At 39.4% G+C, this 12,030-nt stretch overlaps 1 protein-coding gene across 3 annotated transcripts in view; it reads right to left on the bottom strand.

Annotated features, from left to right (window-relative positions):
* The window catches only part of cdh4 (cadherin 4, type 1, R-cadherin (retinal)), a 400,906-nt gene that overhangs the window by 51,107 nt on the left and 337,769 nt on the right, over positions 1-12,030 (bottom strand). The gene's annotated exons all lie outside the window — the stretch shown is intronic.

Here is a 12,030-nt window from a genome sequence, read left to right as displayed (position 1 = left end):
CAAAAAGGCTCTTGTATTGTTAATAAGATCTCAGTTCTGTGCAAATTACATCCAACACAGTAAAGCGATAAACCCAAATGGCTTGAACGATTCCTCGGACGAATTCTGTGGCACGTTTCTTCATAACTTTATTTCATTCCTGCAATTAGTTCCCATTTAAATAGAAAACTTTTTAACTAATCTTGTCACAAACAGCTTGTGAGTACACAGGTACAGCCAATACGCCATATCTGTAGAATTCTTTTGTGAAAGTGCCACAAGGTCTCATTAAGTAAAAATTAAAAACTGTGTGTTAAATTTCATACACATATTCACAAATGTCCATTTGGGGATCAATAAAGTGCCTTCGTCCATCAATCCAGCCATCCATCTATCTGTAAAGTTGTAAGAAAGTGTACAAACATGGGCATGAACTTTTCAAACATCATACCAAGCAAGCCATGCCGATTATTACAAATTTGCAAGTGCAAGGCCATGTTGAAAATAACACTTCAAGATAACACTTCTATTCCTATTAAAGCAACGTTTCAAACTTCAGAGGGTGTTAATCTTTTCAACATACCTGTCAGCTCCTGTGGAGGATTAGTTAGCATGTGTAGGTGTGCAAGTTCAAGGACGTGATTAAGACTTTATGACGAACGTGTAGGAGGACTTACAGACCTGCATATCTGTGTATCGACAGAAAAACCTATCCATATGTTAATATTAATAATAACAAGTTTAGGCGGAAAGAGTACCCAAATTGTGGAACCGGTTGCTTTGAAAGAGTGGGTGGAATGATCAAATATACACAAAATATTCTGTCTAAGGGATTTCTGTGAAAGAACGAGCTGAAGACGGTAGAGAAATAAAAGAGTGGTGTGGGTGTAAAGTATACTTTTTCCCTGATATGTCTGGAAAGCTGGCTGGAAAATGAAAAAACTTTCATCATGGCTCAGAAAATGCTACAACGGATCAACCCGAGGCACACCCTCGTCTGTTCAGAATCTCCGAGTTTTAGACGGTGGAGGAAGAGTAAAGGATGTAGTCCTAAAGTAGAAACGTTCGGTAACAAACAAGTGTGAAGTGTGGCAGAATACTATGAATGTGGAATATTCAGTTACTACAGGTGAATATGGAAGGATGGTAACAACTTTATACAGTCACGGTGAGCAGAAAAGCATCTCAGAATACATGAGCTCACTTCTATTAGCTAAGAACAGCAATCTGAGGCTTAAGATTGGAAAAGATCATGAGAAAATAGGTCTTTTTTCTATTTTTTTTTTTTAAATGAGCCTCCACTACTGAAAGGAGCTCAAGTTTAATACTTTCAGATGAGAGTCGGTGACAGCGGCAGCCTCTCACACTTGTGTCTGATTCTCCAGAGCTTAAAAGCAACTACGTCACATGGTCTACTCCATCACGGATCTCAGTCTGAATGGGAAATGAATAGAGTGCAGTGACAAGACGCTGAAATATGGATTTGCTCCTCTTTCTGTTTCTCCACACTTTCGCTGAACTCTTTTCTGTCTTCTGGATTGATCTTTTCTGAAATGGCTGCCGTTTAGTACAAATGAGAAGCCGATGGTACATGAGGGAGAGATTTGAGAGGGTTTAGTGTATGTTAGATTTTAGGCCTGATCTCTGGGCACTTCTGAAAGCCTTGGCCTTTCTGCCAGAATGGCTTGTTCTGAGAAATGAATGCCCCAAATTTTTTATTTAAATCGGACTGTCTAACTAACGTGACAGTGCTGCATTCATCAGGATCTGAAGTTTAAATAAGATTTCATCATTGCAGCTAAACAATAAACAATGTCTTTTATAGTTAGACAAACAGGTACAAAACATACTGATGGTATACAAAACTTTGTAAGAGTGAAAAAAGAGCATATAGAAGTGATCAAATCTATGGTAGGAGCCGTAGGCATAGCTAGCATTGCTCAATGGCGCTTCATTCTAACCAAAACTAGAAATTTTTAACACTATGTTTAAAAATCTTGGTATCAGTTGCGGTGAAGCACATATTCAAACACTTTATGATCAAAAGTTTACGCACATTACACTCACATGTGGTTCTTCCCCAAACTGTTACCAAAGTTTGAAGCAAACACGCCATTATCTTCAGTGTCATTGTATGCTGTAGCTTTAAGAATTTCCATTTACTGAAACTGAGAGGTGCAAACCTGTTCCAGCATGACAATGTGCCCGACGTGAAGACCATAAAGATCTGCTCTGCTGAGAGTGAAGAGGAAGAACCCGAGTGTCGTGCACAGAACCCTGACCTCAACGCCACTGAGCACCTTTGGGATGACCTTGCACACCAAGCATCATACTACAACATCAGTTCCTGATCTCATTAAAGCTCCAGTCACAGCCGTGCTTGAAAATCTAGCGGTAAGCCTTCCCAGAAGAGTGGAGGTTATTTAATCAGCAAAAAGGGACTAAATATCTGGGTGCTCGACATGCACATATGCGGTTTTAGTGTAAATCAGTATAACTGTGCTCATTATTCTCTGTAAGCTGATAATGATCCTTGTGGGCAATTTTTCCAACAATGTCTCATTAAGCTAGGGCTTGAATAGACTATTTGACTAATACATTCACTAGTCGCCTCTGTGGGGATTAGTGGGGTGGTGTAAAGAAAATACAGTGAGGCAGACGTTAAAGAAAGCCAGTCATTTCTACAGTTAACTGCATGACAGTGCTGTAAAAAAAATCTTTTTTTTTCCTTAGACCTTTAACACCTAAAAGAATTCCCACAGTTATTTTTGCTATCTTTTAAAACTGAATAAAATTGAAATAAAATCTGTGCACTGCGGCAGAGTGAATTCCATTGTGAGCAGCGCTGTGTGAAAGAGCGAATTCGGGGCCGTGGGTAGCGCATCGCTCTCCGATCCCGCACCGCTAGTTTAGAGTCGGATCAGCGGTGCATGCATGCTCACAGAGGCTGATCCAGGCTCGTGTTCGGATGCTTACTGAGGCTGGTGTGGAACTTGGTTGAAAAACCTCCCAGACACTGTTGTAGACCCTGCAGCCTCCATCCATTTTTAATCTATAAAGAGATTCCTCGCCGCGCTGTGCGCCCCGAGTTTCTGAATCAGCTCAGTTTCGGCTATACGAGTACATTTTAACAACAGGTTCGTCCTTAAATAGTGTAATGACGAATTGCTGCATTGTGAATATATCTTGGCACGCTCTGTCCTAGGCTGAGTGTGTTTATGACCCATCTTATTACTGTGATATCCTTTGTTTTGTCCTAGAAGTTCTTCCTGTTCTGTTTTGAGAACATGTGCCGAACACAGACGGTCCAGTCTTCTGTATCTTAGATAACCCTTAGTTATAAGCTCGCACCCCCACATCTGTTTCTGTTGACGTCTTTTATTTACCTATAGATACCGCTGAATATTACACCTTTCTTCTTTATAAATACTACCTGTTCATCTCAGTAAATGTCGAAGAGTTTTGCTAGTCCATCACTGTCTCCATGTGGTTCTTTAGCATCTCTTCCCTGAAATGGCGGCAGTGTGACTCAAACTTCTTCTCCGAGTGAAACCGAAGATTCTAGCAGGAATAAATAACCACTCCTTTTAGATGAAGCACACAGTAAATGACATTTATGTGTATTAATATAATAGTGCGAGAAGTTAACCTTTATAAAGATTCTCAAATAATTGTAAGCAAACTTGTAATGATGGAACACAGACTTCCAAAGGAAGTCTTTTCTGAATCTTTCCAGACGTTTTGTGCAGTTCTAAAGAACAGATTAGAAGCTGTGTCTGTGTGCTGCATGCTTTAAAAAGGCAAGGCAGACGGATAGCGTTTCTACAATATTTCCAAGGCCAAAACGATGGGGACGCACAGCTGCAATGAAACGAACCAACTCTTTAAACTAAGCATGCAAGTGAAATTATCATACAAAAGGGATATAGTGAGGCCATGAGGCCTTTATCCCTTGAATAAAGCCCAGCCGGAGACTGAGTCAAGGCAGGGCTGCGTCAACAGAGCTGCAACCATGCGGATCTTTTGTCAACATGATCGATTTCTGTATCTCCCCTGAAAGTTGTTTTGATCCTGTGCGAGCCAAAGAGAAGCGAGTGTGTGCTGATAAAAAAAAAAGAGAGAGAGAGAGAGAGAGAGAGAGAGGGATGAAGAGAGACAGCCATCTGCACAGACCTAACACGAATCAAATCAAAGTCGCATAAATTCACGTGGCATTCTCAGAGGAGGACGAAGACAGGATAGATGTGGATGGAAAGACAGCATGTGAAACATTGACAGCAGAGAGCAAAGTATCTCAAAAAATGTACCAAAAAAAAAAAATGGAAAAAGAAAAGAATAAAAATAAATGTTTTCTTTTTTTCTGACAGATTTTGGACACTTTCGAGGATGGATGTGACTGTATTTGTGGCGTTATGCGTCTCTATTTTAAAGATACACATGAAAATAAAACACATCTGTTATAAACAGTAGCAGGTTTAAACGTTTTAATTAATATGCATACATTAATTATTGCATCAGTTCATGCAGATACATAGAAGGCTACAGGCAATGTTCACATTGAACATCAGGATGAGGAAGGAGTGTGATCTCAGTGGTGGTTGGTGCTAGACGTCTCATGGATTTTTCACAGACTGGAGCTTGAATGGTGTATGGGGGGGGGGGGCAGTGAGTTGCAGTTTCGTGGGTAAAACCACCTTTCTGCTGAGAGAGGAAAAAGGAGAATGGACAGATTCAAGCTGACAAGGCTACAGCAAGTGAAATAACCACTCTTTACAGTCGTGGTGTACAGAAAAGCAGTACAGAATATGCTGGATAGCTGAAGACTGGAAAACAGTTCAATGCATTATAAATATAATGTATGTCATAAGGACTCCTTTTGTCAGTCATGATGTTAAGGTAGACCTGTCCAGGGTGTACCCCTGCTTTTTGCCCTATGTGCGCTGGGATAGGCTCCAGCAGACCCCCGTGACCCTAATTAGTAATATGGGTTACAGACAATGGATGGATGGATGGATGTTAAGGTAAAATTAAACTACACAATCATAGCTTTTCTTTTTTTTAATCTAATTGTACTTCTAGAATTTTCTAATATAAAGTCATTCAGCTCACTGTGTCCAACCCAAGTGAATTAGTTTCCCCATATCTGCATGTCCCAAAGAGAGTTATTTCCCTTATACCACAGCACTTTGCCAGTGAGTACGTTTTGTATTAATTAGCCAATAATATATAGTCATTTTTTATATCAAGTTTATATATAAAGTTGTGTTTGTTGTCGTGGAACGTCGGTGAAACACTTTAGCTCCAGTGTAGAGCAGTACATTATAGCAACTATAAATAGAAATTCCCTCATCTGCCTCTCTGTTTTCTCTTTTGAAAACAAAAAAACATCCAGTAAGCAGCAGTTTTGTGAACTGAAATGCCTTCTTGAAAAGAGAGAAGTTAGGAAGACTATGACAACTTAGTGATAACTGTTTAAAACTCTTGTGGGCAGAAATGGAATCTCAGAACACACAACACGTTGAACTTTAAGGCTGAAGGCAGATGGAGAGAGAACTTCCACTTACAAAGAATGTGTGTATTTTTATCCATTTATAGTTGTGTTCAGTGTTGTGAGACATCTGCAAAACAAGTTCATTAGTTAGTTAGTTAGTTCCTGTTATCACTTACTGTATGCTATAACAGCTAAAAACAGTCCTTCCCTCACCAGCTCCTGAAAACAATAACGCATCACTGATAACTATTCTAATACTGCACGAGCTCATGCGCATCGCAGCCTGCACACATGACTGTTTCCCCACTCTGTGTATGGGGTATTGAGATAATTAGCAAATGAAGTAATGTTAATTAAAGTTAAGAAGGGAATCATAAACCTAATTAAAACATTAACCAAGCAATTAAAAACAGAATCAGCCGCTGAACATGGTATAGTTTGTGGAATTAAAACCGCTTCCTCCAGACGTTGCCAATGACTTTAATTCGCATCCCTGTGCACAATAGTGCAAATGAAGCCATTAGTAAAGCCTCCTAAACCCACGTGCCATGAGAGCAAATGGGAGAAGCAGAGACCACCAGAGCTTTACCCTCATCCTTTTAAAAAGCAGACAGCCCAGGAGACACTGGTGCTGTTTAATGACTGCTTTCACTGATGTCCCTTTGCTGAGGACAACAGACAAATCCACAAATGTCTGTGATGCTTCTGGCTCGCAGTCTGAATGCAATCCTTAAATGTGATTTTCTTCTTTTTCGCTTTTAGGGATCTTAAAATGCTTTTACAGCTCTCTCTCTCTCTCTCTCTCTCTCTCTCTCTCTCTATATATATATATATATATATATATATATATATATATATCATATACTACAACTCTCTCTCTCCTCTCTCTCTCTCTCTCTCTCTCTCTCTATATATATATATATATATATATATATATATATATATATATATATATATATATATAGAGAGAGAGAGAGAGAGAGAGAGTTGTAGTGAAAAATTTTTCTCGTGATATAAACTCATCGGCCATTAATTAATACCCCCGCGCCTTCAACTCAATTATCCAGCAAGCCGACGCAGCAGCGCAATGCAGAAAATCAGGCAGATATACCATGCAATCATGCAGAAAGAAATACATTTATGATGAAAAAGCTCAGGAAAGAAGGCACAGGGTTAGAAGAAGGAGGATATGGTGATGCTTTGGACTCTTTGCAAGCATGCTGAGCAGAAAAGGATCTCAAAATGCTACAAAATGCAGAAGACCACATCTGGCCAGCAGTTTTATCACAATTTTGGTATCTTGTTTGCTCAATTACATAATTCCCAAACCTTATTAGACAACAGACACATCCCAGAAATTCTCAGACTGAATATTGCAATAGATAACGTTGAATGTACACTACCAGTCAAACGTTTGGACACACCTTCTAATTCCATGGTCTTTCCTGATGTTTATTTCTTTCTACATTGTAAAACAATGCTGAAGGCGGCCGAAATACACAATAATGTCCTTTGAACAGTTGACACTGAGATATGTCTGCTACTGATGCTCTATAAAGCCTTCATAACGGTTCTAATCTGAGGTGCTGTTAATTGGTGATTTCTGAGGCTGGTAACTCTAAATGAACTTCTCCTCTGCAGCAGAGGTCAGTTTTGGTCTTGCTTTACTGGGATGGTCTTCATGTGAGCCAGTTTCATCATGGTGCTTGATGGGTTTTGACAATACTGTTCTTGCAAGAACTATTCCAGAACACCTGACCTTCGTGTCTTAAAATAACAACTGACTGTTTTTTGTTGTCATTACAACAAGTCTATTACTTAAGGATTACTTATTACTTATAATAAGTAATCTACTACTTATAATAAGTAATCTACTACTTATAATAAGTAATCTACTACTACTACTACTAAGTACTTATTACATATGGATTACTTAAGTCCATGTGTGTTATTTCATAATTTTGAAATCTCCAGTATTGTTCTAGAATGTAGAAAATAAATCCCTAAACAAAAAACATTGAATTAAAAGGTGTGTCCAAACTTTTGACTGGTAGTGTATATAATGCACAATGCTTCATATTCATCCTTTTACTGATATTCATTCTCCCCCATCTCCAACAATGCTTATAACAAAAAGTATTGTTTAACCATTTATCAAAAGTTTTGTTGTTTTGTCTGAATCTGTCATGTCACTCAGACAGCGAGCCAATGATGTGTGCAGCCGCAGCTGTACATGCACTATGGGTGGTCCATACACACACACACACACACACACACGGACACACACACGCACACATAAAGGAAGGCTATTATAAATGGACATGATACCAATGTCAGGAAAGCATGTACAAATGGAATTTTTCTAAAAAGATTTTTCCGGAAATTTCCGGAATATAATTTCTGCTATATAAAACACCACCTACATGCAAGAAGGACAAGATTCTTTCCTAATGTTGTGCTTCGTTCATCCTTTATTAAACATTTATGGAAGGGAATCTCCAGTGTCAGTACTTTGTAAGAGCCAGTAAGTGTAAGAGTGCGTTTTCACCCTAACATGACCAGCTATTTCTTTTGTCTTTGTGAGAAAAACTGAGGCTGGTGAAGGGAATGAATCTTTATATACATTATTAGGGGAATTAATTGGTCTTCCAGATGTTCCACTACATTAAACTTAACTATAAACGGATAAAAAGCATGACCCGTCGTTCATTAATTAGTTAAACGCTGTAATTGTTGGCAAATTCTGTGGCGTTAGAGGAAAAATATACTCCGGCATGTGATGTTACACTGGTACTAGTAGCTTTGCTTCATATGGTGCTTGTTTGTTGTGCTATAACAGCATGCTCCTTAATTTGTTGGATAGCAATCTAACCGCTTGCTGCCCACAGCTGGACACGTTCACGTTCTCTGATACCAGGCAACCTCGGTAACCTCAATCACTGCGTAAGCCAGCACTTGCCTACATGCTAATAAATGCTAATATAATAAACACTTCTTTATGTAAAACCAGTACACACTGTTTGTGTTTTGGGGGTCAGAATGGAAATTGCCAATACACCACTTAATGTAAGGTGACCAGATCGGTGTGAAATAAACATTACTGCTCTAAGCTTAAAAAAAACCTGCCATACAAGACATCAGCTAGTCTGGTCAACATCCTCATTAGACTTAGTGCTAACACGTTTCTCGCAGCCACCCACACAAACACTGCAGCTGCAACAGAATAATGCATTAACTAGATTCAAGTCCATGCATAACATCCTAAATCTCTTCTATTCCATCATATTCAGAGATAATGAACTTTAAGCTCCTTCAGGCTGGGCCATATCACTGTAATTACCAGGAGGCACACTCGCACACTTAGTCAAGTTCGTATGGATATTAAGCACACCTCCGTGAATCCCAATCACTTATAAGTCCTTTATGAAATGTACATAACGCAGAGCTGACCCCATGACCACTGCTTTCACTGCATCTAATTATGTTAGGAGGTGGTGTGAAAGCTTCAGCAGGGCATTTAGTTTAGCACTAGCTCTGCAGGTTATGTGGGGATTTTAGCAGGAAAAAAAGCGCAATCTGATTATATGTGCTGTGCAAGATCTCGCTGGAGGTCTAGAATTGTAATCACACAGCACATTGCTCCAATTATAACTGGATTTCTGCTTTATGTGGGTGTTTAGCCTTCAGATAGCATGAGATGAAACTTTCTGCCGTTTGATAGTGAGACAGTTCATGTTCTGTATTCCTCATTATAATTATTCCCTTTCAGAGTTTGGGCTTAAGGGGACTGTGTGTGTCACATGAATGCAACATTCACGCATATATTGCTTCAAGAAAAAATATCAGACAGTTATTTTGTTGGCTCTTTCAATCATGCTGCAGTATTGTTCCAGTCTTTAATGGATGTAGCTCTTATTCCCAGGAGCAAAGGAAGGGGAAAAGGTGGAATGAGAGTAGAAGGAGGATCAAATAGGTATCAAACATGCGGAAACTAACATTCTCATCTTATCCGACACTCATCACTCCTTCTACTATGTCTCTTCCTCTATAGACCGCTCTCCATCCTCAGTGTTTTCGGCTTGCTCTTAGACACTTCTTTCTCCATCTGCGGCATCACCCTCCTATTCATCCGGCAAGCATCCGCTGTATTCACTGAAATGAAAAGCCGGCTGATTCTGGCTCAGCACACTGTGCTCTCCAGCTCATCTTTGAGCTAATGGACTATTCGGTGTAGCAGGGGAGAGTGCTGGTGCAGATTGATTGGAAGCAGGCAGTAAATTATGAATTTGCTGCTTTCATTTTGGGAGGGTTGTGTGTGTGTGTGTACTGGGTGGGCTTTTATTGAAATTCTTTTTTTTCCAGAGGTAATTGGAGATAAACAAAGTGCAAACAATGATAAATGTATGTTGCACCATTTATTAGATTAGCCGACAGAGCCGTGTGTTTTCTGTCCCAGCTCTATCTGATTAGGGGGAAGACACAAATGTATGCATGCCTCATAGCAGGGAGCGCACCGCTTCATTGTGCTGATGAAAAGGAGTAATTACACTCCAAAGGTTAATTGCTTAATTGGACTGCAGTGAAGTTCACTACATGAAGTTCTTCCTGGAGAAAAACGTGTGGGCCAATATATGTATTTCTCTCTCTCTCTCTCTCTCTCTCTCTCTCTCTCCCTCCCTCACAGTATCTTGGATATAGTATGTTGGTATGTTGGCTTCTGCTCTGGGGTGTTTTATACAGAAATATTTCATTCTCTTGCTAATTGCAATCTGTGATTTGATGTGTTTGTGTGTTTTTAAATACACTGTTAAACTGAGAAATCTAGACACTAAAATAGACACTGACACTGGGCTTTGACGCTAACAGCTTAGCTAGCTGGTACATAACCATTATAGAATCAATGGAAGTGATGACTAACAAAGGAAACTAGACAAAACTATAAACATTTCTGTCAGACGTTTTGGTAAATTACTGATCGAAAGTACACAACTGAATGTAAATCAAAATTATGGGATTTACCACTTTAAAAATCACCACCAGTATGAAATAACCTGATTTAAATACACTAATATTCTCGCCTCGTTAATTATATACAGTATGACATTATGTATATTGCTTCTGTCGTTAAAATAGTTAACTTTACGACATTAGATTATTGGCTTATAGTAATGACCAAACAGACCTCAGCTTATAATCACTGCTTAAAATATAAATGCTTGAATGTGGTTAGCAGTGCTGTGTGTTACGCTGACCTGGGCTGGATTTTAACACTCTCTCCTGAAAAAGAGAGAAATAAAGTCTTACAAGATCTGTTAGGAGTAAACACCCACAGCAGGAGGGCTGTTAAGCCCAGACATCTTAAATGGCAAAGGTGGGAATGAGGCTATCAGAACATTTCTACAACCGACTTCATGGTGCTTTCAGGCTCACGAGCCTTGTCATTGTGTGTATGTAGCAGAAGATTGCTGTAATCCCCGTGTGTAATCTGGAAAAATGGGCATGAGGGAGTAGGTGAGGATGAAGACTGCCTAGTGAAGGCTCATCCTAGCCGGAAAGGCTGAAGGACAGATAATGCCGAATCCAGCTTTTAAAGCTTTCACATACACAGATAAGCTCCAAGCTGCTGCAAAATATCTGTTTTATTTTCAGTTATGTGTAGGGTGTTTTTGGTACTTGTTGATACCAAAATTAGCAACCTACTTGGTATTAATCAATCAGGGGTATCATGGAAGACGTTATTAAGTTCTTTTTGTATTACACAGTAGGCATGAAAAATGTGCATGTGTATATTTGTGCGCTTAAGCTACTAGCTACGTTCTTTAACCAGCTATATTAGTTACCTTGGATTGAATACAGCTTCATTGGAAAACAGCAGGCTTTGTTTAACTTGGGAAAAGAACACAATATTGGGTCAAATCCAGCATTTTATGCAGCACTGGTTTCGACTGTGTGCGCTAGCAATCAACTCCTCATGCACAGCTTTTTCTTAAAGATTTTATCAGGTCACAAAAAGACAATGTAGTTCTTTGTCATTTGATGTTGTCTACTCATTACCAAGACACCATCCACAAGGTTTACATCCCATAGTATCACGTCGTATTGGATGTTGGTATTGGCTCATTTTATGAGTCAGTGAACACAGTATCAGGACGGATATCCGATACATCTCTATTTTTCTTTGTGTTTCTGCAATGTTTAAAGGGATAGTTAGAAATCTAGAGAGGAAAACCACTTGAATCCAATATCAAGTAGGGTTAGACCCTGTGCCCTACGTCAAAGCCCATTATAGATTAGTCATTCTTGTCAAACTTCAATCAGGTGCAGAATCTGAGCCCACTTTATACCCAAGAACTCTCAGGAGAAGCAGGAAACCAGAGCTCTCTCTGTGTATAGAGGCTCTCAAGAATGTTCTGTTGTACTGCAGTGCTTTCATCTCAAGTATTCCTCTACTTCAGACCACAGGGTCTACTGTTTAGAAGTGTGAGTGACTAGAAGAGTGGCTTGACAACCGTGTTTCAGTTGTTTCATTATTCAGAGACTGTGTGTTTTGAAATATTTGA

This window comes from Hemibagrus wyckioides, linkage group LG21 (assembly GCF_019097595.1).
Source record: "Hemibagrus wyckioides isolate EC202008001 linkage group LG21, SWU_Hwy_1.0, whole genome shotgun sequence".
Taxonomy (NCBI): domain Eukaryota; kingdom Metazoa; phylum Chordata; class Actinopteri; order Siluriformes; family Bagridae; genus Hemibagrus; species Hemibagrus wyckioides.
Note: the sequence above shows the minus strand (reverse complement) of the source record. Positions and strands in the feature narration are given on the sequence as shown.